Source organism: Macaca thibetana, chromosome 2 (assembly GCF_024542745.1).
Source record: "Macaca thibetana thibetana isolate TM-01 chromosome 2, ASM2454274v1, whole genome shotgun sequence".
Classification (NCBI taxonomy): Eukaryota; Metazoa; Chordata; class Mammalia; order Primates; family Cercopithecidae; genus Macaca; species Macaca thibetana.
The window spans coordinates 12,925,188-12,951,145 of record NC_065579.1 but is presented as its reverse complement, the minus strand read 5'-3'; the positions used below and the strand labels follow the sequence as shown (position 1 = coordinate 12,951,145).

The window sequence follows — 25,958 nt, the reverse complement described above, 5'->3', positions numbered from 1 at the left end:
TTTCCAATAGTTTGTTTTAGGAAACAATATTTCTACAAGAAGTTACACACAGAGAGATTGCCATAACTACTTTGAAAATGTTAGACTGAATTAAGTTGAACAAGTTTGCCCCTAGATGACATTCTGAAGGTCATGAACATCTTCAAAGAACTGTGCCTGCCGGTGGGTGTACAAGTGTGTGTGTTGGAGGTATTATACTATTGTGTAGTTCACAAAGCTAACCATAAAGTGAGGTAAAACAAAAATTGTCTTTTTGTCTGCTTAACTCTAAACAGTTAGCTTATCCTGTCAGTGGATTATTTTAAATTTTAAAAAAGAAAGTCAATGAAACAGCATTCGACATATATTATAAAAACTATTTATTTATATTTATATTTATAAAAACTATTCATTGTAAAAATTATTGTTTAGGAAAGAACACATATAACAGAGGAGTAAGAAATGGTGTCATGGCGTTTATTGAATTCTGAAGAAACATGTACTGATGATATGAGGCTAAGTCTGAACCGGGGCAGCAGCGGGGGCAGTGGGCTTGGTTGCAGAAATTTAATGTATGATAAAGCAAAACAACTACCCAAATAGTAGTTGTTTTTAAGCATCTGGGGAGTCCTTTTAAAATTTTAGTTTAAAGATATTAATGCTGCTTTCCCATAGATGACATTTAGAGCATTTTTACAATTCTTTTAAAAAGTTAGCTGTACATTCCCTGTGAATAAGAAAACTTAAAATCCAGCTTGCAATAATGCAGACTGCTCTAAAATAATTTTTTAGAAGAAAAATATAAGAACATTTATTCTAAGAATAGCGAGAAAACAAATACACTATCAGTTGAGATTTTATTCTTGTTACCATGGGAGACACGACAACGGTCATGCTAGAGCATGATTAAAGGGTTAAAGTAAATGAGAAGATTAAAGAAAAAAAAGAGAGACCCAGAGGGAAAAGAAAGCCACAAGAAAATAGGTCCACTAATGAATGAGGAAGGGCATGAAATTAATGATGACTCTAAAACACTTGAGTTATTGAACTCATTTTTTAAATCTGCCTTTAACAAGAGAAATGAAGCAAAGAAATATAGACAATTAGGGAGTAATGAAGATGTTGCAAATATTGCTCTAGCCAACATGAAGATAAGGGAATTCCTTACTTGGCAGTCATTACAAGACTCACATCACCCTGAGTTATTTAGGGGATTAGGCAGCATGTTTACTGATCCACGCATATTTATTCTTAGAAAACGAAAGAATGTTAGCATATTGAGAAATATGGAAATAACAGGCTCTTGAAAAGTATTGGAAACTTCTGCTCAAGAAGGTGAACATCAGCAAAGTGTAGCATTTGATACTCCTGGAAAATATTAAGAGTAAGAAATAGGCAGAGTGGTTTCAACAAGAATAAAACAGGCTCAATGAATGTACAGTTTTTTCAGCACAAATCCACGAAAGATATTGAAAAGAAAATATCTAAGTCAAATACTTAGACATCAGGATCATTTCTGACTTCATGAGTCACCGAGTTGTGCATACAAAATTAATCAGAGTGAATTAAAATGGGGCGTTTAATCATGGTCTTGGAATCAGGTTAAAGATCATCATGAGTGATAAAAATAAAGCAAATTATATAAATGATCAATGGGCTCAGTATGGGCCAGTACTAATTCTGTTTTGTATAAAGGCTTTATTGTTTGTGACTAGTAAAACATTCAATGAATTGGTTGAAATATTTTTAAGTGGTTATTATTCACTTAAAGTCAGGAAAACTTACAAAAACAACAAAGAGACAAAAAGAATAAAAGTAAAACTATGAATCTCTAAGTAGAGAATTATATTTATAAAAAGAAGGAGAATAAGAGTTCTCAAGAATTCAAGAGTCATTCTTATAGGTGGAGAACTTATGCGGCTTCTCACAGTTTAAATGAGATAGAAGTTCAATAATGTCAAACAACCTCTTCCATGATAATATGATTCTATACCTAGAAAACCCTAAAGGCTTTGCCAAAAAATTCCTTGAACTGATAAACAACTTCACCAAAATTTCAGAATACAAAATCGAAGTAAAGGATCAGTAGCATTTATATACACCAATAGCATTCAAGCTGAGAGCCGAATAAAGAATGTAGTCTCATTTACAATAGGCGCACACACACACACACAATACCTAGGAATACCTCTAACCAATGAGTTGAAAGGTCTCTGCAGGGAGAACTACAAAACACTGCTGAAAAATTATTAGATGGCATAAACAAGTGGAAAAACATTCCACACTTATGGATTGGAAGAATCAATATTGTTTATATGGCCATACTGCCCAAAGCCATCTATAAATTTAATGCTATTCCTGCCAAACTACCAATGTCATATTTCACAGAATTAGAAGAAACTATTCTAAACTCATATGGAACAAAAAAGAGTCCAAATAACCGAGGAAATTCTAAGCAAAATGAACAAAGCTGGAGGCATCACGCTACCAGTTTTCAAACTATACTATAAGTCTGCAGTAACCAAAAGAGCATACTGCTGGTATAAAAAGAGATAGGCCAGCCAGCTGCAGTGGCTCACGTCTGTAATCCTAGCAATTTGGGGGGCTGAGGTTGGTGGATCACTTGAGGTCAGAGCTCAAGACCAGCTGGGCACAGTGACCCACACTACTAGCTACTCAGAGGCTAGTCCCAGCTACTCGGGAGGCTGAAGCAGGACAATCACTTGAACCCGGGAAGAGGAGATTGCAGTGAGCCAAGATCACATCACTGCACCCCAACCTGGGTGACAGAGCAAGACTCCATCTCAAAAAAAAAAAGCCAATGAAACAGAATAGAGAACCCAGAAATAAGTCTGCATACCTAGAGCTATTTGATCTTTGACAAAATCAACAAAAATAAGCAATAGGGAAAGGACTCCCTATTCAATAGCTGGCTAGACATATGCAGAAGAAAGTAGAATCTTACATTTTACCATATATAAAAATTAACTCAAGATGAATTAAAAATTTAAATGTAATATCTCAAACTATAAAAATCCTAGAAGAAAACCTAGGAAACACTATTCTGGACACTGTCTTTGAGAAAAAAATGTATGACTAAGTCCTCAAAAGCAATTGCAATGAAATGAACACTTGACAAGGAGGATGTAATTAAACTAAGGAGGTTTGGTATAGCAAAATAAACTAACAAGAGAGTAAACAGGCAACTTACAGAAGGCGAGAAAATATTCACAAACTATGCATCCAAAAAAATCTAATACTCAGAATCTATAAGGCACTTAAACAATTCAACATGTGAAAGCCAAATAACCCTATTAAGAAGTGGGAAAAGAGTATGAACAGATACTTTCAAAAGAAGACAGACAAATGGACAACAAACCTATGAAAAAAATGCTCAAGATTACTAAGTATTAGAGAAATGCAAATCGAAACCACAATGAAATACTATCTCTCACCAGTCAGAATGGCTACTACTAAAAAGTAAAACAAACAACAACAAAAATTTGTCAGCGAGGCTGCAGCAAAACGGGAATGCTTGTATGCTATTGGTGGGAATGTAAATTAATTCAGCCACTGTGGAAAGCAGTTTGGAGATTTCTCAAAGAACTTAAAACAGAACTACCAATTGACCCATTTATCTTGTTACTGGGTATATATCCAAGAGAAAATAAATTGTTCTACCAAAAGACAAATGCAGTCATATGTTCATCACAGCACTATTAACAATAGCAAAGACATGGAGATAACCTAGATATCCATCAATGGTGGACTGTGTAAAGAAAATGTGATATATATACACCATGGAATACTACAAAACCATAAAAAAGAGAGAAATGTCCTTTGCAGCAACACATATGCAGTTGGAAGCCATTATTACAAGTGAGTTAATGCAGAAACCGCAAACTAAATATCACATCTTCTCATTTATAAGTGGGAGCTGAACACTGGCTACTCATGTATATAAAGATGGCAATATTAGACACTGGGGACTGCAAGAGAGGAGAGGGAGGGATGGGGACAAGGACTTATAAATTAGCTATTGACAAATATGCTCGCTATCCGAGTGATGGGATCAGTCATACCCCAAACCTCACATCACACAATATACCCACATAACAAACCTGCACATGTAACCCTGAATCTAAAATAAAAGTTGAAATTACATAAAACAACAACAGCGTGACAGCAGCAATAATGAAAGGATACACTATTTTTTCCTTGCTCTTATCTTAAATTCTCTTAATGCCAGAAAGACTACTTGATGTTTTTCTTCACCTAATCAATAAGCAGCATGAGAAACATTGTATTCTAAGAACTACAGAGCCATAGCTATGCTGTGAGAAAGAAAAAGCAGAATTACACATAAGAAATTCTAAAAATGAGTAAGAAAATGGCATTTACAAGTTAGACAATCATGAGCATTTTAGTTTACCTCTGGGCTCTAGGCTTTTTCAAGGAAATTTAGAGGAAATACCCAAATTATAAAGTAGCAAGACTAGGAAAAGGAGCAACAGGTAACAACTTTTGATTGGATCGGTGCAAATAAATGTTGATTAACAGGAAAATGAGAATCATAAAATTTGAAACGGAGGAAAAGATGAGAACAAGCAGTAATGATTTAACATTTCAAAGGAATAACTCATGTACACGACGAAACTTGCTGTTATATGGGAAAGCTAAGATGTGACTGCACGAACCCTGAGACAGTGACATGGTAAGCCTTTTGAAATCTCTTGTATTTCACTTGTGAGATGGGTGCATATGCTGCTGCCATTATTTGCTCTCCAGTTCAAGTGTTTTAAGTCTCTGTTGTTGAGGAAAAGTCACAACTTTTTAAAGTGGATGTATTATATATTTTTTTCTATTATATTTAACCAAAACACTTCCTCTGTGCTAATGAGAGCTCTATTGTGCCAAACACTTGCCATGGCAGATACACCATGCCCATTATCACAGCCATTCATATCAGTCCTTCGGGGCAGGCATTGTTATCTAGGCATCACAAATAAGAAGAACGACATAAACTCTAAGTAGCATTTCCAGTGTCATCCATCATGGAGGTGGTGATGCTGAACAACAAACTCAGGTAATAGGCTCCCAAACCCTTGTTCTTGCCCCACCCACTGCTTGACACCAAGACCAACTTAAAGATCATAATAAAGACTTAAGGAGCTCCATTCACTCTCTGACAATGTCCTCACTTAAAAGCAAGTGAAATGGTTTTTGTCAGTCTGTGATCTAACTGGAACAGCCTAAAGGGATTGCTATTAGTGAAGACATATTCTTCTCCTGAAATACCTTTGTCATAGTGGTCTAGTAGTCGCAGTTCTCAGGATGGCCTTTGATGACCTGCCCTGGACTCAAGGTATTTGCAGCAGTTCCATACAAATAGATGCTGCCTGGAACTCCCAGGGCAGGACAGCTGCAGTTGTGTACTAAACAACTATGGTTTTGTGAATGAAATGTAGCAAAAGAAATAGAGGAACTTCTGTTTTGTATACCTGCATGGCAGATTTATATACACACTCTAATACACATGCATCTCATCTTGGCAACCTGTGATTTCAGATTTATTATGTATGTATGTTTGAGATGGCTCGGTCTCACTCTGTTGCCCAGGCTGGAGTGCAGTGGTGCAATCGTGGTTCATTGTAGCATCAAACTCTTGGACTCAACTGATCCTCTTGCTTCAGCCTGCCAAGTAACTGAGACTACAGGCATGGACCACCATGCCTGGTTAGTTTTGAAAAAAGATTTTAGAGATGGGTTCTCACTGTTATCCAGGCTGCTCTCAAACTTCTGGCATCAAGCAACCTTCCTGTCTCAGCCTCCTGAGGGATTTTGGATTCCTAATTCAAGTTTGTGGGGATTTAGACCAAATGTCTTATTATTCAGAACATTTGTTGGTGGAGACTTAGATGTCACTAGGTTCCCTAGAAGATCAATGCTTTGTTGATCATACCATTAAATAAAAATATTAAGTTAATTAACCAAGTAGTCCATTCACACATTCATTCAGAGAATCACTCTGTCCTAAGCCAGTGTGCCAGGTACTGCTTCCAGCAAAGCCAACACAAAGCAAAAAGGCACTGACTCTGAGAATCCTTAGCCTCTAACCAGTGAACCTACATTATGAGGCAGATCACAAGACTTTCTTGATATTTGTCAAAACACTAAAGCTTACTAATAACTTTCCTATTATATAAAGCAAAGTAAATTTAAGGTTTTTCTTTCAATAATATAAGTTTTACTACCATGGTTTCTAATATAGTTTCCTGCATGTAGAAAAAATTGAGTTATTGAGATAGGATAAGAAATAGCTTATAACACTGAATATTATTGGGACGATGTTGGAACTATGTTGTATAAGTGGACTTTGCAGATAACACAGGAAAACTAAAATTGAAACCACTAGTTGTTGAAAACAAACAGGCATATGGGTGACAATGCAACCATAAGCAATATGTCACACAAAAGTTCTGCGGAAGCACAGAGTAGACTGGGAAAGTTTCCTACAGAGTTTAAAGTAGTCTACAAAAAAGAAATCAGAATGATGAACGCACCAGTGCAATAGTCTAGGGCAGGGAAATTGATTGCTGCTATGAATACAGGCAATAGTTTTGTCTTAATAGACCATAGTTTGTAGATAAAAACCGAAATGAGCTAAGTTGGGAAGGGTTTCTGAAGACATCTTTAAACCATGCTAAGGAAATTTTGGACTACATGGTGCAGTCATTGGCAAGCCCACATATCACCATGAAAAAGGTGAAGATAGCACCTTTTTCACATCGCTTCTTTTCAAGATGCAAATTATAAACTTCTTCTTCTGGGTGAAGACGCTTTCGGGTTTTTCCAGTCAGCTCTTACAGCATGAGCGAGTGAAGTCTCAGACTGTGAATTGCCCTCCTTCAAGGGATATTTGAGTCTCATCCACCACAAAATGTCCATCCTTATGTCCATCATTCACTGCCCAAGGTATAAACTCCCAAGCATTTTATCCCCCACTGCACAATCAACTCAAACCACTCTAAATGTCCTGCCCCACCCAAAGTCATTAATGCTGCCGCCAATTCTCAAAGACTTTTCTATGCCCTTGAAGATTCTACCTTTTAACTAGAAAATTCTCATAGATACTTAACCCCTTCCCTTGAGAGTATATTGACTGAAAAATGGCTCTTACCTCGTACACTCTCTTTTGAAACCTCTACAAGCTGCAAACCTCACTCATCTCAAAGAAGCCTGAATATTTTGTAATGAATTAGGTTTCCAGACAGATACAGGAGGAGTCTGGATTTTCAAGCAGGTTATATTTGGCCCACATAGAAGATCAGGGAAACCTGTCTAGGAAGTCTTATGCAGGCAGAGAGGGCCTAGCACTTAAGAAATCAGATATTCCATAAAAGAAATAATAACAAACAGACTTAAATCCTAACTGCAAGTCATTGATGCTCTTCTTTCCAGGATGCCAACACTTCTATATAAAGACCAAATTTAAGAAGGTTTGTAAAGCCCCTAGTTTGCTGCCACAGAGGTCCAGTTTAAACACTGAGCCTTCATGGAGTTTTGTGCTATATCCATAGTGAATTCCTTTTAATACTCCAATGTGACAAAATATATGATATTCTTTCTGTTCTTCTGTCTGAAACATCCTTTCCCATCCAACACTTTCACTCACCTGTCTAACTCCTACTCACTTTGCGAATGGAAGTTAAAAATGTTTCTTGATGCTGACAGGCTGACCTGATTCCCCAAGTGAGGATTAGATGTCCCTGCTGTGAGATTTCATACAGTTTATACTTTTCCTCATTTAATTAGCTGACATGCTGTACCACCATTGTTAGTTTCATGCTCCTTGATTCCCAGCACTCAAAAGAGTGTTTGGGACCATCAGTGCTCAGTACATCTTTTTTCAACAATTAAATTAGTTGAACAAATACATAATTGAATAAATGAATGGCTAAATTAGTGAATGGATGGATATGAGATACTTGTTACTGGCTTCTAAGTGTAAGTTTTGCCACAGAGAAAGTTATTATGTATGAAAATAAGGAAGTCAGGAGAACTATCTCAGATCAAAAGAAATATACTAACTTAATACTCCATTAATTCTTACATTTATTCACTCATCAAATGTTCTTTGAATACCTGGTTGTTATGGCAAAAGTCAGCTTTACATTTTTTATTCATTTAAATATTTATTGGATGCTTATTGTTATGTGACAAAGTATTTTTGCTTCTTTGTTCCAACAATTTATTTGTTGTTTTTCATATATTCTAGGAGCCAATAATTAGCTAAATCCTTAAAAAAAATCTGCCTGTTGTACATACAGCACAGATGTTTAAGAGCTTGATAAAGATTTATTTTCTCTTTCTTTCAAAGTAGTTTAAAAGCAGGAGAAAAATTGTCAAATTAAGTGCAGTGTGTACTTTTCAATGAAGAATTGACCTGCACATGCATATATAAAATAAGTGGTTGCAAATCAATAGGTACATTAGCTGCTCTTCTTTCTGTATGAAATGCTCATAGGTGGTGTGTTGGTCAGCATTCAGATCAGCTTCAGGCCTGGGATTAAAGCAAAGCTCTGTTGATATACAGAATGTTATATAAGCTCCATCATATACAAGAGCTACTTCAAGAATCGAAATGTTTTGTTTAATCTAGACATTTTAAAAATTCAAGGAGAAGCTGGACACATGTAAATGACAATAGTTATTTTAAATTAGAGCTTGATATTCTAGATATTTAGTAAAACAAATTAAATTGTCATAAAGGTAGAGGGAAGTTTCTAGATAGAAGGAGGATTCTTGAAAATACTAGTGTCCATTTCTTATAAATCCCATGTCTTACCAGTACCTGCACCATCATTTTCCCTGAGTTTGGAGCTAGGTGATTACCTGTCTACAAATGACTTACTGACTTACCTTTCACATACATACCAAAGTATGGAAGCAGCAGATTTTGTCCAAAGAAACATATAAATATCTTGGGGAATTTATATAGTGTCTTTATCAGTATAGTAGGCGAAAGATAGAGGAAGAAAAACATAGAAGAAGGTTGCATATGAAATGATTAATACAAGTCTACAATCTGAGGTAGGTTTGGATTATAATTGCTTATACTTTATATAGGATTCTTCATTCCAACTAGAAGCAATTTTCAGCATTTTTCCAAGTATATACCCAAGTAAGAGCCCGCCGACTATTGTTTAGACTGCATATATTATAGCTTTTCTTGTTTTTGACTTATTTCTTGAGAAATAATTATTGCAAATATTTCTACCATGAACATTCACCCACAGTTTTTATTTAAATATCTATTTTCAATTACTTTAGATATATATGTAGAAGTTAAGTTGCTGGGTCATATAGTAATTGTATGTTTAACTTTAAGAAGAACCACAAAACTGTTTCACTGAATGATTTTTTTTAATCAGAGAAATAACATGGCATAATTTATGATTTAAAAGGTCATTCTTATTGCTATGAGGAAAATAGACTGCAAGGGATCAAGGCAGAAGCAGGAAAACAACATGGGATTTCATTGCAATAATCCAAGTGAAAGATAATAATGCCTCAAACCAGGATACAAGCAATGGAGAAGAGTGAGAAGTGGTTCAGCTTTTTACATTAAAAAAAGAGTTGGGCAGGGCACAGTGGTTCACACCTGTAATCCTAGCACTTTGGGAGGCCAAGATAGGCAGATCACGAGGTCATGAGATCAAGACCATCCTGGCTAACATGGTGAAACCCTGTCTCTACTAAATATTTAGCTCAGTGTGGTGGCATGCACCTGTAATCCCAGCTACTTGGGAGGTTGAGGCGGGAGAATTGCTTGAACCTGGGAGGCAGAGGTTGCAGTGAGCCAAGATCGTGCCACTGCACTCCAGGCTGGGTGACAGAGCAAGACTCTGTCTCAAAAAAAAAAAAAAAAAAAATAGTCGACAGGATTTATTGATGGTTTGGACAGGAGAGGAAAAAAGAAAGTTTGAAAAGATGACTGAAAGGTTACTGGCTTGAGAAATTAAAAGACTGAAATATCCAATTACTGATAAAGCGGAAACTGAAGGACTACATTTAGGGGGTTAAAACAAGGGTTCCTTGTTGTATTTGCTAAATTAGTGATGTTTATTCAACATTGGTATCAAACATCTACTACTATGTAACAAACCACAACACCACTTAATAGCTTATTTGATCATGAATCTCTGTATCAGCAGTTTGAGCTGAACTCAGCTAAGTAGCTCACCTGGCCTCACCTGGGGTCACTCACATGGGTGGAATAGACTGATGGATTAATTGGGGACTGGTTGACCTAGGAGACCTCTCATGGGTTGATCACATCTCCTCCACATGATTTTGCCCACTTACAAGTTAGCCCAGGCTTTTTTCACATGGAAGTCTCAGAGCAGTAAGAGAGATGAAGAGTAGAAACTGCGAGGTCTTTTGAACCTTTGGCTTACAACTCCCATAATGTCCTTCCACAGCATGCAACTGGTAAAATTAAGTCACAAAGATTAATTCTCCTGGTGGGATCATCAAATGAATGCTGTATAGCAAAGGGGGATGAAAAAGCAGAAGGATTTAGTACCTTTTTTAACTCTGTTTTTTCTTTTTTTACAATCTCCTACACCATCAAGGTGGAGATACTAGGAACATATTTAGTTACATGCACCTGAAGTCCAGGAGAGAAGGCTGAGTCTTGATGTCCAAAATTTAAAAACCAGTGGGATAACGAGGGCATAAAGAAGTGCGTTCAACAGATTATCAGTAAGGTAGGAGGAAACCGAGACACGAATGGCCAAAAGTTAAATTTCATGTTGAAAATTGCACCAAAAATGACTGTGCATTTGTTGTTGATATAGTCTTTAATGGCTTTTCTGGCAGTTAAGTCTCTTTGAAGTTATCTGACCAGTTTATAATGGTAACTGTTTTCTCTTTGGCCGTAGGCTAAGAGAGGGGAAGTAGTTTATTTGAATACCAAAATTCTTCCCTATTAAGCTCATTAAAAGAGATCTGAACTTCCATTAATATCCAGGGAAACTAGGCCAGAAATTCTCTGCAATGCTAATGGGAGCTGTGAATTTGAATTTTCATTGAAGTAATAAGGCCATGTGTTTTAAATACTGGTAAAACTCTGTGATGAGGGCAACTGAAAGACATTCACTTTAAAAACATGTTAAAATGTGTAATATTTATTAAGCATCTTTCTATACATAAGATCATTTTAGGTCTATATAATTATGCAAAATTGAATGAAGCATTTAATCTGTTTCAAACAAGATGCCATTTAAATGAGACAACATAGATGATAAAAATATGCTAATGGGAAGAGAAGAGTGATCATGTTCACACACAGGCATATATATGCAAAGCATAGAAAGATACACTCAGCAATAGAATACAGAAAAGAAGTCATAGAAAATAAAAGAGTATCAGGTAGTCAGAGCGAAGTTCCTAAAAACTAGTAATGCCCATCAACAAAGGTCTTAGTCTAATAAAAGCTCAAGTTGTTATGTTTTTTATGTAATGAGCCAAGCACCATCATTCTAAATACATCCATATATTAATTTACTTAATCTTCATGGCAACTAACATTTTTTGTGCCTACTTCACATTGAATAGGTACATCTGTTTTCAGTGCATGTCACCAGCCGCTCCTGACACAAGTGTGCTGAGGTATCTCTCTGTTTTCCTGCCTTCCAGACTGTCTCTGAAGTCTTGGAAAGTCACCTAGCCTGCATACAGATGCAGATTGGGAGCAATTTTCAACCAATGGGAGACAGGAATCCGTAGATAGATACTTCAGCTTTCCTTTCCTTAGAAGGATCATTTTAAGATGCATTCTATGTGGGTCCTTGGACAATCCTCAGAGGGATTAAGCTTCTGTTGTCTACCACAGAAACTACCTCAGGGATGCACCTTCTATTGCCTTTTCTTCTTGTGCTGTTTCATTTTATTCTTCTCTTTGCTTGCTGTAATTACTCTCTCTTAAACTAACTGCATCCAAATTCATGTCCACTGCATCCACAGTTTTTGAAGAATTCAAACTGAAACAGGAACAAATTTCCCATACTTCAATGGATTAAAAAAAAATGAAGTTTAAACATTTAAGAGCTTGATCAAAATCACCTACAGAAATAATTAGAATCCAAATTGGCCTCTGATCTTCTAGCATTAAGTAATACCAAATCTCTCAACATCAGGATTTTTATTATTTAATTGTTACAGGCAATTCAATATATATAGACCCAACTGTGAAATTCTGTGACTTTAACTTATAACTTCTTGTGATTAAAAAAGGAGAGAAATATTTCTCTATAAGAATTTAACATCTAGACTGAAGGAACATACTTCAAAATAATAAGAGCCATATATGACAAACCCACAGTCAAAAATCATACCCAGTGGGCAAAAGCTGGAAAGCATTCCCCTTGAAAACAAGCATAAGACAAGGATGGCCATTCTCATCACTGCTATTCAACATAGTATTGGAAGTTCTGGCCAGGGCAATCAGGCAAAAGAAACAAAGGAATCAAATAGGAAGAGAGGAAGTTAAATTATGTTTGTTTGCAGATGACATGATCCTGTTTCTAGAAAATCCCATCATCTCAGTCCAAAAATTTCTTAAGCTGATGAGCAACTCCAGCAAAGTTTCAGGATAAAGAGTCAATATGCAAAACTTGCTAGCATTCCTATACACCAACAACAGGCATGCAGAGAGCCAAATGATGAATGAACTCCCATTCACAATTTATACAAAGAAAATAAAATACCTAGGAATACAGCTAACAAGGGAAATGAAGGATATTTTAAAGGGGAACTACAAATCACTGCTCAAGAAAATCAGAAAGGACACAGACAAATGGAAAAACATTCCATCCTCATGGATAGGAAGAATGAATATCATGAAAATGGCCATATTGCCCAAGGTAATTTATAGATTCGATGCTATTCCCATTAAACTCTCATTGACATTCTTCAGAGAATTAGAAAAAACTATTTTAAAATTCATATGGAACCAAAAAAGAGCCCATATAGCCAAGACAATCCTAAGCAAAAAGAACAAAGCTGGAGGCATCATGCTCTCCAACTTCAAACTATACTACAAGGGTACAGTAACAAAAACAGCATGCTACTGGTACAAAAACAGAAACACAGACCAATGGAACAGAAAAAAGGAGCTCAGAAATAAGACCACACACCTACAACCAACTGATCTTTGAAAAACATGACAAAAACAAGCAATGGGGAAAAGATTCTATTTAATAAATGGTGCTTGGGAGAACTGGCTAGCCCTATGCAGAAAATTCAAACTGGACCACTTCCTTAAATCTTACACAAAAAGTCAAGATGAATTAGAGACTTAAAGGTAAAACCCCAAACTATAAAAGCCCTAGAAGAAAATTTAAACAATACCATTCAGGACATAGGCAGGGGAAAGATTTCATGATGAAAATGCCAAGAGCAATTGCAACAAAAGTCAAAATTGACAAATAGGATCTAATTAAACTAAAGAGCTTCTGCAGAGGAAAATAAACTGTCATCAGAGTGAACAGATAACCTACAGAATGGAAGAAAATTTTTGCAATCTATCCATCTGACGAAGGTCAAATATCCAGAGTCTATAAGGAACTTAACTAATGTACAAGAAAAACACAAACAACCTCATTAAAAAGCAGGCAGAGGACACTAACAGGCACTTCTCAAAAGAAGACATACATGCAACCAACAAGCATATGGCAAAAAACTCAGCACCACTGATCATTAGAGAATGAAAATCAAAATTAAAATGAGATACCATCTCACACCAGTCAGAATGGCTGTTATTAAAAAGTCAAGAAAGAAAAGGTACTGGTGAGGCTGCAGAGAAATGAAAACATTTTTACACTGTTCATGGGAATGTAAGTTAGTTCAACCATTATGGAAGACAGTGTGGTGATTTCTCAAAAATTTACAAGTAGAAATACCATTTGACCTGGTAATTCCTTTACTATCTACCCAAAGGAATAGAAATCATTCTATTCTAAGATACATGCATGCATATGTTCATTGCAGCACTATTCACAATAGCAAAGACATGGTATCAACCCAAATGCCCATCAATGATAGACTGGATAAAGAAAATGTGGTACATATTCACTGTGGAATACTATGCAGCCATAAAAAGGAATGAGATCATGTCCTTTGCAGGACATGGATGGAGCTGAAAGCCGTTATCCTCAGCAAACTAACACAGGAACAGAAAACCAAAAACCGCATGTTGTCACTTATAAGTGGGAGCTGAACAATGAGAACACATGGACACATGTGGGGAACAACACACACTGGGGCCTGTTGGAGGGGTAGGGGGAAGAAGAACATCAGGAAGAATAGCTAATGGATGCTAGGCTTAATACCTAGGTATGGGTTGAACTGTGCAGCAAACACCCAGGTGCACGTTTACCTATTTAACAAACCTGCACATCCTGCACATGCACCCCAGAATTTAAAATAAAAGTTGATTATAAAAAAAAAAAGAAAAAAATAATTTAGCACCCAGGACATTGAATATTCTAGAGCAGAAGAGCTCTCACATTTCCTACTTTTTGCTAAAGGAATATCTTCATATTTTAATGTCAGAATGTTTTATTTCAAGAAATGCTGCATTGAAAAACTCCATTTTTAGGATTTTTAAACACAGTGTACTTTGAAATCCGTGGCTCTTAGTTAAGATCCTTCCTCTCTGATTTACAGGAACCTAGTACAACAATTAAAACCTACATTAGTCTAGTGTTTTATTGTTTGAGTGCAAGCACATATGTTACTTCATTTAAGTGTTGCAACAATCTGATGAGGTACATGGAGTCGTTTTACAGATGGGGAATCTCAAGTGCAGTGATTGTGTCTTGTCCACGCTAATGTTCTTGGCAAGTGCCTACCCAGGTAATGAATCTAGGTCTTCTCGTAAATCCAGGGCAGCCCTCTGTCTGCTGCAGCACAGCCATTTATGAAGCCTTTGATGATAGCAATGCCGAGGAAAGCAGTAAAGAATGAACTCTAAGTGGGCAGTTTAGAAAGGAGATGCTTTAACCGAGTTTATAGATAGCTGCTTCTCGTGAATTGGCATCTTTTATTCTCTGCATTTCCAGAGAATGAGTAGATGCATAGATAAGATTGGTTCCAATGAAAGTTATAGAAAAAAATTATGGTGCTGTCATATCAAGTACTCAGATTTTAGATTCTGACAGGAATAGACAATTACTTAGTTCTTCCACTAGTAATTCCTACCACTTATCTTTCTTCAATCTCTGGACGCTCAAGGCTTATCTTTCAAGTGGGACCGATAACACGGTATCAAACAACATAAGTGAACTTGCTCATCTACCATAAAGCAGAGTCAAGTTGTAAGTTGCTGTATTGTCACCTTTTGCTAATTTCAAGTTGCTCTCTCTCAATAAAATTGAAAGGGGAAGAAAAGAATCTTTGTAAGAGTATTTAGCATTTGTCCTTTCTTAAAAGTCAGAGAAAACATTTTTTAATTAGTCTTTCAATCCAAATAGTTGCAGAGGGCAAGATTTTCTATGTTCTTCATCTTTTCACCTCACCTGAGGAGCAAGAAATCCTTTAAATCTTCATGACAATTTTATGCTGTCTTAACAAGTCAAAAATCCCTAGCTTTTCAATATGCTCTTCCATGTCATAGCCTCTGCTCTGTTCTGTTGACACTGCCTCCTTCCTCTCTACAAGTGCTTTATTTTTGATTGTGGAAAAATACATAACATAAAATTTACCATCTTAGCCATTTATAAGTGTACAGTGTTCAGTATTGTTAAAAATATTCACATTTATTGCAAAATGTTCCAATTTTTTCATCTTACAAAACTAAAGTTTTATACTCATTCAACAACAACTCACCATTTTCCCCTCCTTCCAGCCCCTGGCAACCATCATTTTACTTTCTGTATCTATGAAATTGACTATTCTAGATACCTCATATAACTGGAATCCTACAGCATTTGCCTTTTTATGGCTGGGCCATTTCACTTAGCATAATGTCCTCAAGGTTCATCCATATTGTAGCATGTGTCAACATTTATTTCCTTTTTCCTTTTCCTGAATGATATTCCACAGCACACATATGCCACATTTTATTTATTTACTTACCCATAAAAAATGCTTGGTTTGCTTTCACTCCTTGGCTATTTTAGTGCTGCTGTGAACGTGGTATTCAGATACCTCTTTAAAATCCTGCTTTCAATGCTTTTGGCTATATGTCCAAAAGTAGAATTGCTGGATCATATAATACCTATTATTAATTTTTTGAGTAACCTCCATACTGTTTTCCAGAATGGGTGCACCATTTTTTATTTCCATCGAAAGGATACAAGTGTTACAATTTCTCCACAAGCTCACCAACAACTGTTATTTTCTGTGTATTCTTTTTGTTTATGTTTTGTTTTTCTTGTAGCTATTCTAATGGGTGAGATGTTAGCCTCATTGAGGCTTTGATTTGCATTTTCATATTGATTAGTAATGTTGAACATCTTTTCAAAAGCCTGTAGGCCATTTGTATTTCCTCTTTGGAGAAATGGCTATTCAATTTTTTTTCTCATTTAAAAAATATAGAATGCTTCATGAATTTGTGTGGCACCTTTGCATGTGGACTGTGCTCATCTTCTCTCTATGTATCCAATTTTAGTATAGGGGCTGTCAAAGCAAGCTCCCAAGTTGTTGATTCTTAATGAGACTTTTCAGTGCTGAATCTTTGTCTTCTCAAAAATCCTCCCCCATCCACCTACATTCAATATTTTTCCCTATTAAAAATACAGAAAGAAATTTGTTTATATCATAAAATTTATGTTTGCCCATGTTCAATTTATCAGTCCTATTCATTGCTTGATCACTTAGTCTTTGAGTTTTTGGTTTTGTTTTGCCTTATGCTTGTTCATGTCACTAGGTTTAGGGGATTTTAAGATCCGGTTTAACTCTGCCACCTTAAATGGCCTGATGCAGGTTAATATGAGTTAGGAGCAATATTTCAACCTGGCATCTAAATGATTCTTTTTTTTTTTTCATTTTAATCATAAGTTCTTAACTTTCTCAGCATTGATGTAAAAATCATTTATGCTTGCACTGAAAGCAACATAAATCATTAACACTCCAAAAAATAGTAAACAACCTTGAATCAATATCATTTTCTTCTATGAGACACTGTGGAAATGAAAGAATACAGTTCTTCATTGATCAGAAGTCTCATAAACATTTAGCCTGGGCCTCATCTCTTTACAGTACTTACTTTGCTCCAACCACACAAGTCTTCTTTATGGTTTTAGGACAAGTGAAGGTCCTTTCTTCCTTGAAGAACTTTGCACATCTTGTTCTTTTTCATCAGTTAGGTCTTATCTCAGTGCCATCACCTCAGAAAGGCTTTTCCTACACCTAACTCAAGGGCGTTGCTCCTCGCGGTCACTTTGTATCACTTTATCTACTCAGTATGAATCACTTTTTGAAATGATCTCATTATTTACTTGTATGCTTGTTTATTGTCAGCTACCCCCTGCGCTCATTCAAATGTATGCCCCGTGACTGAAGAGGTTTGTTTCACTTATTGACCTCTATATTGTCAGTGCATGAAACAGTGCCTGGGCCATAGTTTACTGACTGCTAGTATAGGCCATGTGTTCTCAACTATGGTATCAAAGCACACTTGGATGTTGATTCAGCTGCAAGTGTTCACCAAAATGTCTCTTAAAAATAATAAAGAACCAAAGATAAAGTTGAATTTACTTCTAAAATATAGAAATAAGATAAAAATTCAGAGCAAATGCCAGATTTCCTTTATAGTATTATGACTGTTATTCACTTTGAAGTTTCACTGAGGAGAGGAATATTAGCCTTAATGATAATGTATATTGGTGGAAAGCCATGTTTGATATCATGTTTAATGTAGAGTAGTAGTTCCCACACTGTGCATCAGAATCACCAATGAGTGCTTGATTATACCTGCAGAATACTGATCCCGTAAGTTTGTGATACACCTGAGGATCCAGTTCCTGATGATTCTAATTCTGGAGGGTAGACGTTAAAATATAAAGAGGAGACTCTACCAGCTGAGATGCATATTAAGATGTAATTGAGGTGACATGGGTAAGAAATAAAGGCCTGCTTGTGTTGTGGTTTGTGAAAATGGGAAGCAGTACATGAAGGAGAGGGAATTATCCAGAATTGTAGCATAAATAGTAATTAAATATCAATTGGGTATACAGATAAGGAAAAGTAGGAACCATATGACCTTGTTATCTGAGGAAACTAGGTGAATAATAAATTCATTAATTGGAATAAGGTATTTGAGCAGCAGGTTCAAAGGAAAGATCATAAGATTTTATTTGAATATGCTGTGTTTGTGGTGTCTGTATCTATCCAGTGGGATTGTCCAGAAGGCCTTTGAAAATGTGAATGAAGCTCAGGAGCAAAATTTGGGACCAAGATATATACTTCCGATAGCAATCCGCATATGTGTGGTCATTGAAATAATGAAACAGAAAAGGTGAACTAATCCTTGGGGAATGTATAAAACAAAAGGAGAATAAATTATCAGGAATTCTAAACTATGACAGCCTACAACGTGAACTCTTAGAAAATTGAATTTTCTTCTTAACAGAAGTACTAGACTGGATGATCAAGAAAATGTAGTAGTTTATATAACAGCACTTGATTAGGTGTGGAGTTTAACAGTGAAGTTCCTGGTAGTATAGTGGATAAAATGAGCCACTCACTTTGACAGTGCACAGGGTTAATGCCAGGTTTTGTGAATGGACAGGAGGATGCCTAATGGTGTACTGTGGTCTCTTCCTTCAGATTCATCCCATCAATAGATACGCAGGATGAGTGCATTAATGCTTCTGAGATAAAGCTGGATGAAATGTTTTGAATGAGAAAATATCCTTAACAAAATGAAGTGTAAGGTTAAATCTTAAACCTTACCGGAATAATTTTTGAAAAACAATTAAGTTGAGCACTTCCTTTGGAAAAGAAAAGAGAAAAGATAGAAAAGGAAAAAGAAACAAATAAATGCATGGAGCTAACAGACATCAAACATCAAGATGGAAGACATAAAGTTAAAAGTTTCAGCAGCTTAATTAAGTATTAATGGTCCAATCCTTACAACTGAAAGACAGAGAGCTTCATAGTACATTAGAAAATAGAAATTGAGATTAAACTCTACACTGTGTATAAAAGTAGAAAAAAAGAATAGAAAAAGATACGACATGCACACTATAACAATACAAAAATATTTCAGACAAAGTAGAGTTTAGCACAAAAATTATCAAAAATAAAGTGGGAAATTATATAGTAATAAATAAGGCAGTTCACTGGAAAAATATAATAATCTTAAATGATTACGTTATCTAAGAGAGACTTAATAAAGTTAAGACTATCAGAAGCAAAGGGAGAAATACAAAAATCCACAACTAAACTTATTGATTTAATTATTTTTGTTCAGTAATTGGTATAATAGTTGGGCAAACAATTCAGTAAGTAGATAATATGCCTGAACAATACAGTTAACTGGAACTAATTGACATTTAAACAAGTTCTTCCTTAAAAGCAAAAGCCGCATGCTTTTGCATGAAAAGCAGCAAACCTTCAAGAAGTTCTTCCACATTTATTATTTTCCCAGATATATGCCAGATATATGGCATTGGGCTGTGTGTCCTCTTTGCGATCTATGTGCTTTTCGTAGCTCACTTCTTACGGAGGTCTATTTTAAGGCTTGCCAAAAAGGCCGGGCACGGTGGCTCACACCTATAATCTTAGCAGTTTGGGAGGCTGAGGTGGGCGTATTGCCTGAGCTCAAGAGTTCGAGACCAGCCTGGGCAACACAGTGAAACCCCGTCTTTACTAAAAATTGCAAAATATTAACTGGGCGTGGCACTGTGTGCCTGTAGTCCCAGCTATTAGGGAGGCTAAGGCAGGAGAATCGCTTGAACCCAGGAGGTGGAAGTTGCAGTGAGCCAAGATCATGCCATTGCACTCCAGTCTTGACAACAGAGTGAGACTCCATCTCCAAAAGAAAAAAAAAAAAAAGAAAAGACGTCAAAAAATGACAGAATTTTCAGATGAGGTTAGTGTTCTTTGGTGACTTATTCTCAAAACCTCATTAGGTTTCTCATTTATTTACTTCTAGTCAGTTTCATGTATGAGTATCTACACTAAAAGTTCTTTCTGAAATAATTCTTAGTCTTTATTTCCTCTATTCCTGGCTCCCTTAAGCTACCTTGAGGAGGTGAGGCCTGAATAGGGTATATTTCAAATCTAATCCCTTTATTGAAATAACTGATGTGAAAAAGTACAAACTACATTACATCTTATCTTTGCCAATAAAACAATATGTATAACGCTATCTCCTGTTATTTGGGGTCTAGAAGCTGTCATTTTTTTTTTTTTAATCCTGTAAGTCCCAAATATACACTTTCCCTTTCTCTTTGCATTTCTGCTTCTAATCATTCTTGATTGCTTCTTCTATATTGCCAAACAGATCCAGTGGCAACCAAGACATAGTAAAGTGAACTTTTTCGACTTCCTTTCCCCAGCTCCGTAACCATTTGATTTGTCTTCTAAGTTATTGCAAGTAAGAGATGTATTATTATTTTGCATGCAAATGACAAAGATCAAGAGCTAGCTATCACTTTATATGCGTTGTCTTCCTCCATTCAACAACTGGACCAATGTTTCATACTTTTAAAAATGTGTGTAATGGTTCTCCAATTTTAGTATCAATTTGTGTATTAACACTAATTAATTAATATTTTCATAAATGATTGTAATACAATTATAAATAACATATAATTATAATAAACATTAATTAATATATTAACATTATTTATGTATTAGTTTAAGTGTTAATAAGAATGAGCCATACTAGCTGCTAAAACAAGCAATACAGAAGCTCAATAGGTATAAACAATTAAGACTATGGCGTTTGTGTGTGCGTGTTTTCATATACCAGAATTCAACACTGGGCAACAGAGGAAGGTGAGGAACTCTTCTCCATAGAGAAATTCTGGGAGCAGCCTCTTTTTCATGCTATGGTTTTATTACATTCAAAATGTGACTTCAATAACTAATTTATCAGATAGGAGAAAAATAGGAAGAAGGTAAAGAAAATCTTAACTACACACTTCTGCTATTATATTGGTAAGAACTAGTGCTATGGTTTGGCTTTGTGTCCTCACCCAAATCTCATGTCAAACTGTAATACTCACCTGTCTGGGGAGGGATCTGTTGGGAGGTGACTGGTTCATGGGGGAAGTTCCCCCATGTGGTTCTCCTGATAATGAGTGAGTTCTCTTGAGATCTGATGGTTTAAAAGTGTGTGGCAGTTCCTCCTCGCTCACTCTACTCTCCTGATACCCTATAAGACATGCCTTGCTTCCCCTTCACCTTCTGCCATTATTGTAAGTTTCCTGAGACCATCCAGTCATGCTTCCTGTCATGCCTGCAGAACTGTAAGCCAATTAAACCTCTTTTCTTCATAAATTACAGAGTCTCAGGGAGTTATCTATAGTAGTGTGAAAATGAACGAATACACTAGCTACAGAGATATTTCATGCAACAGAACAGTCTGGGAAACAGAACATTAAATATGTACAAAGGACTCACAGGAAATGAAGAATACACTGTGAAATGTACAGGAGAGAAAGAAAGATAGCAGATAGCTCTGACTTGTACTGGTATTTGTGATAAGACAAATTTTGAAGGGCTGAAAGAAGCTGAAACTGCATCCAACCGCTATTTGAACCAATTACTGTTGCCAGGTTGAAGAACTATTTGCTCATTTGTTGCTTACAGGAGCCATAAGCCAACAAAGGAGAAGCTAATCATTTTTTCCATTACCTAGTGTCCCTAAGGGCACATAGTAGCAGCAAGTCGGTTTAAAAGGACAAATGTTTGTAGATTCCCAGTTCCAGCATCACAGAGATGACTATAGAAAATGGGTGGATTTTGAGTTGAGTGAAAATAGTTTAAGTGGTACAGTTTTTCTAACCTACCATTTGGAAAGGTGTCCTCACATCTTGCGCCAGTCCTGGTAACTAAGAACTAATAATACTCACTAACATTATTACGCAGTGCATTGCAATTTACAAATTAATGATTTCTCAGGTGACGTTCCTTGACTGCAAATCTGTACTTGGTAACATTATTAGAACCATAGTGACATTAAAAAGGAAGCCCTTGCGGTATTAATTTTGCCAGCATATATTTTATCCACTGCTATCTGCAACCATCAGAAATGGGTTGCATTGGGCCGGGCGCGGTGGCTCAAGCCTGTAATCCCAGCACTTTGGGAGGCCGAGACGGGCGGATCACGAGGTCAGGAGATCGAGACCATCCTGGCTAACACGGTGAAACCCCGTCTGTATTAAGAAATTAGCCGGGCACGGGCGCCTGTAGTCCCAGCTACTCGGGATGAGGCTATTGAACCCGGGAGGCGGAGCTTGCAGTGAGCTGAGATCCGGCCACTGCACTCCAGCCTGGGTGACAGAGCGAGACTCCGTCTCAAAAAAAAAAAAAAAAAAAAAAAAAAAAAAAAAAAAAAAAAAAAAAAAGAAATGGGTTGCATTTTAGGGGCACTGATTTTGCTGGTTGATTTCCCCAGTGACGATTATTGGCTTGAAAATCAAATACCTGTGATTAATCATCATCATTTCATTCAAGGTAGCATCTTCTACTGTTTGGCTTCAATTCTGCTCATCTCAAGAGCTGATTTTGTCCAAATGTAATCATCTAGCTCCAATTCCTAGTTCATTTCTGAAAAACGAGTTGCTGAAGAAGTTCCATATCCAAGATAATTATATTTTTAAACTATTGACAAAGGAAATAAGTGCAGCTTAACAGATGTTTCATTTATTTATGTTATTAAACAAACATTCCACCTAACAACAAGTTTATTAGGTCACATGGTTTTATGGGTCAGGACTTTGGGCAGGGCCTACGTGAGCAATTCTTCTGCTCTATGCAAACCCCACTGGCGTCACACAGTACTCTTTAGCCATTGGGGTTGCCTGGAAGGTACACGTTGGCTACAACCATAAGGCTGTCGTCTCCAAGGCTGACTTCAGGTGGTTGCCTCCCTTTCAATGGAGATTTAGGGATTTTCTATAGTATCTCTGCAGCAAGGTAATAGACATTTTACATGGTGACTCAGGTGACTCAGACCTCCAAGATCTGACTTAGGTAACTGAAGTCTCCAAGAAACAGAAACCAAGACAAAAGTTGTCAGTCCTCTTAAAAGCTAGATCCAGAGTTGACACAGAGTCACTTTGCAGCAATCAGTAGAAAAGAGATATTCTTCATGTTGCCTATGCCTTCCGTAAGAGATAATTTTGTAGCAGAGGCATCTTGCTTCATACTAAGCATGTAGGTAGAATAAATAAGATTCACACATGCTGATGAAAGGACTAATGAGGTTTTCTTGAACATGGCAACCTTCTCAGAAACAAACAAAAAAATAGAAAACAGTCTAAGAGTAGGAAGTTTGCTTCTCTAATAATTTAATTTTGAACCATAGGAAAAATAAGAAACATTGCCCATGTGCTCAATTTCTCAAATAGCAGTCTAAAATTTTATCTTAATTTCAAGATTGAGAAGTTGATCATAGCCATACATGAAACTCCACATGAGTACAATCCAGGAAAAAGATTGTTCAAGTCAGCCATATCTTAGGTTTGGTGCCTTTCCCTCAACAATTCAGAGAATATAGGACTTTCAAACAATATACTCAGGATTTAATTTGGGCTGCAAAATTTTAAGTCTTTTAACTTGTATCAGAAGTGCATTCATCCCCATCTTTTAGCTTGCAACATCCTTAACTTGCTATTTGTCTCACTCCACTAAACCTTCCTGATATGTCCCCATCCTTCTTTTAAGAAGCTTATTATTATCATTATTATTATTGTGCTTTAGTAAGAGGTGGGAGAGAAGTCTTCATTATGTAAAATGTGATACATAAATCTAAGTGGAGTGCTTCTAAAAGTAGAATGTCTGCCAAGTTCTCTAGCAGTTTTACCAGTGTATAATTAAGTACTCATTTAAAGTATATGTTTGTGTGAAGGGAGACTGTAGAATTCAAAAATAGAATTTGTTGTGTTTTTCTTCTGTATTTTTAAATTATATGCTAGATTCTGGTTATGACAGCTATGACTTTTAGAGTAACAAAACTGGATTTTCAGTTTTAGTAATATGGTGGACTAAATGACCAGAGAAACCCTCTTGATACAGGATATATCAAAAGTCCTGCATAAAATGTAACATCTAGTATGAAATAAGATAATACTTAGAGGATAAAGATGGAAAGAAAAAGCAAATTTACAACAGTACTGAGGACTGATTATGTCATATTTCCTGGAGCATCTGATTTTCCCTAATGCTCTAAAGCTGATTTTTGAAATAGCTGTTTTTGTGGTAAATGGGAGATGAAGCCTGAGATCCATGCAATACAAGTGGGTTTAATATAAGACCCCAATATTAGGTCTGCATTTACGAAAGCCAACACCATAACTAAATGGAAGGATAAATGACACAGAGGGAGATGGACAAGATAGCTGGGTATCTCATCTTTAGCTTTGAGTGGAGGGTAAAGTAGGATAAAAATGTTTATATAGAACTGTGTGTCTTTGTGTGTGTATATATGTATACATGCATGCACACAAACATGTACACAAGTACTTTGTGAATTTCTAAACAAAACCATGATTTTATATAAGTTAGGGACACATTTAAATATCTCTGTGTTAAAACCTTCTCAAAGTTGGTAATTTAGTTGAAGGGCAGAAGGAAAACATAATTTAACACCAGGATTGAAAGATCTTTCACAGATGAGGTTTAAGTAAAGGTGATTTCACAATAGTAATAATGACAAAAGAGTAAATAAAAAATATCCAATATACCAGAAAAAATGCTATGACGAAAGCTAATGAAGCAAAAAACATGAAATTAAATACACAGACAGTATATTCTGAATTAATCAGAGAGAAACTATTTAAGCATATTAGCATGACATTTAAAGATTATGTAATATTTATAAAGAAGGAATAAGTAACCAAATTAACAGATATATTTGTAAAAGAGTTGAATAGATCTTGTAAAAATTATGTGGATATATGTAATTTTAATTTTATACACATTATATACCTATATGAATACTATATATGTAATCGAACAATCAATGAACAATTTCAGTATGGTGTTAGACACAGCAAAAGAGAGAAATAACAAGTGATATATTTGATAATGCAGAAAAACTGCAGATGTAAACAGATGAAAAATATATAAAACATATTAAGTGACACTTATGGGTGAGAGGGTCAAAAATAGAGACACATGAAGTTCTGAGTAGAAATCCTCAAATAGGAAGAGTTAATATTTAGAAAAACGATTACTGAGAATTTCCAAAATTTATAAAAGAAATAAATCATCAGATTCACAATGACTGAAGAACCTTATAAATCCAAAAGTTGAAAACAAAATCAACTAAAATAAGACAAAATAAATATACACCAATATTTCGTAATTTAAGTATAAAACACCAAAGTAACAGAAAGTATCTTACAAGTAGCCAGAAAGGAAAATACATTATAAGAAAACAAACAATATATAAACAGAGCTGACTTCTCAAAAGTATGAAAAGACAGAAATGGGGCCGGGCGCAGTGGCTCACGCCTGTAATCCCAGCACTTTGGGAGGCTGAGAAGGGGGGGACCATCTGAGATCGGGAGTTTCAGACCAGCTTGACCAACATGGAGAAACTCCATCTCTACTAAAAATACAAAATTAGCTGGCCATGGTGGCGCATGCCTGTAGTCCCAGCTACTTGGGAGGCTGAGGTAGGAGAGTCGCTTGAACCTGGGAGGTGGAGGTTGCAGTGAGCAGAGATTGCACCACTGAACTCCAGCCTGGCAATAGAACGAGACTCCATCAAAAAACAAAAACAAACAAAC

General features: G+C 36.1%; 1 long non-coding RNA gene and 1 other non-coding gene across 2 annotated transcripts in view; both read right to left on the bottom strand.

Moving 5' to 3' along the window:
• LOC126946609 (uncharacterized) overlaps positions 1 to 25,958 on the bottom strand; it is a 500,082-nt gene that overhangs the window by 349,344 nt on the left and 124,780 nt on the right. The gene's annotated exons all lie outside the window — the stretch shown is intronic.
• Positions 16,575 to 16,681, bottom strand: LOC126949457 (U6 spliceosomal RNA). Its single transcript, XR_007723754.1, has one exon. It is a non-coding gene; the product is annotated as a U6 spliceosomal RNA (small nuclear RNA).